The sequence below is a fragment of the Halyomorpha halys genome, unplaced genomic scaffold, assembly GCF_000696795.3.
Source record: "Halyomorpha halys isolate HHAL.00 unplaced genomic scaffold, Hhal_1.1 Scaffold1739.1, whole genome shotgun sequence".
Classification (NCBI taxonomy): Eukaryota; Metazoa; Arthropoda; class Insecta; order Hemiptera; family Pentatomidae; genus Halyomorpha; species Halyomorpha halys.
The window spans coordinates 22,667-24,761 of record NW_027111325.1 but is presented as its reverse complement, the minus strand read 5'-3'; positions in this window follow the sequence as shown (position 1 = coordinate 24,761).

Sequence of the window (2,095 nt, the reverse complement as noted above, 5' to 3'; positions counted from 1 at the left end):
ATTGTTAAGAATAGGGAGGGGGGAAAGAAAAGTTATTAAAAAAAAAAGACATTTATAGATTTAATAAAAAAAATAATAAGAGGGCAAAATAAAAAGAGTTAATTTGATAAAGGGAGAAAAAAATCATAAAATAGTAGTAATGAGAATAATAGAAATAGATGAATATAGAATTTAGAACAGGATGTCCTGCGCCAGTCTGGATAATGTTGAATTTGCCAAGTTGTAAGTTACTGCTTTTAAGTTACATTTTTTAATGGAGTATTCTATCGAATTTAAGTAAGTACTTACTTAGAAAGCGGAGCCTGCGTATGTGGGATCACCAATAAAACATTATACATTAAGCATAACTAATATATTAATAAAACATTTTAAGGGGGATATTAGATTGAAAAATGTTTCAGATCTGTTAAACGGTTCTTGTCAATCGCCCTAGGAACCGAGGAAAAATATTTTATATAATTTTAGAATTTTTTCATATTATCGTATCAGGACTTTCCTTTGTATACATTCTATGTTTAGTGTTCAACATATTATATAGTTATAGATTTATGTTTTCATAAAAAAATTAAAGCAAAACATTGTTAATCGTATTAAATGAGTTTAAATGTATGTAAAAAAAACTTTCATTAGAGTATCATTAAATCATTAAAAAAAAATCTTTTCTAATATTATACAAATTTATTGTAATAGTTTTAACTTATTTAGTTTATACTACAATATTAAAATATAAAAAATAATAATTTATCAAAGTTTATACGACAGTCTTCAATATAATAATACTAAATTGTAAAAACAAAACAAGGAGAACCTCGCTGCATGAATGAATGCTCAGTGATAAAAGTTGGAAGCTCTTAGAAAGAAGTAGGCTATAAATTTAAAGATACGGACGGAGCCCATTTAGAAGGAGGCAGTGACAGGTGTTGGGGTTCCAAACCAGGCGATTAGTACAGGTGCCAACTTTATTGCCCAACTTCGTAGTGATAGATCAGCTCAGTGATATGCTCTCCTGTAATTTATTATATAACATGGTTTAATTTAAATAAATGTGTGATATTTTATCTCTATATCTGGTGCCGTTGTTGAATGGTAATGATCTCACAGCTCCTCCTAATCTATATCTTAATCTCTGAAATGAGTGTATCAGGAAATATATTCGGAATTTATACTTTTTGTTTTTATTTATTTTTCATTCACAAGAGCAAGATGAGATTTTTGACCCCTTTGTAAAACATCGTATAAGAGCTCATTGTTTTCATTTGTGTTTTCGATATATAAAAAGATTTTATTGTATAATGTTGTTTCTCTATAAAGTTTTTCTTCTTATAGTTTATATTTTTTATAATATATTACTCATTCCTATTAATACCTTTATTTCATGCATTAAAAAAAAAAATTCTTGGCTTTTCCATCATCTTTAGAAAATTAATGAAATATAAACAAAATTTAAAATTAAAATAGGCTGAATAATTATTTTTATTTTGTGAATGACTGTTACGATTTATCACCAAATTCTATGTATTCATAAAAAAAAAACTGTTAATTACAAAAATCCTAAAAATAAATTATGGAGATAAAATCGACAATAAGCATTAATTAATCAAATAAGTATAAGCTTTAATTAATCAAAAATATTCTTAGTAAAATTAAATTAAATTTAGTAATATAAATTATTTATATAGTTTAAAAATGTGGTGTGGTACGCGCCTCGCATAATTTTCATTTTCAGGTGATTGGTTTATTTAATAGATTTTATCATTTAAAAATAAAAATATTGATCATTCTTCATATGATATCAGACCTAGAGCCTTGCTTTATGGAGAGAAAATGTGAAAAGACATAGCAGAATTATTTCAGACATTGGTGGGTATATTATAGAACTCGGCATCGATAGTCAAACAGTCCTTGATTTTATATACTATTACCATTATGATTAACTTATGAGCGATTCAGATCCTGAAAAAAACTTGTGTAAGCACTTCAAATTCATAGAAAGTCCTGAAGTATTATGATACTGATATATTTATAATAAATTGAGCGACAAAGCTGCTGATTAAAAGCGACAAAAAGCTGCTGAAAATAAAATACCAACGTTGAA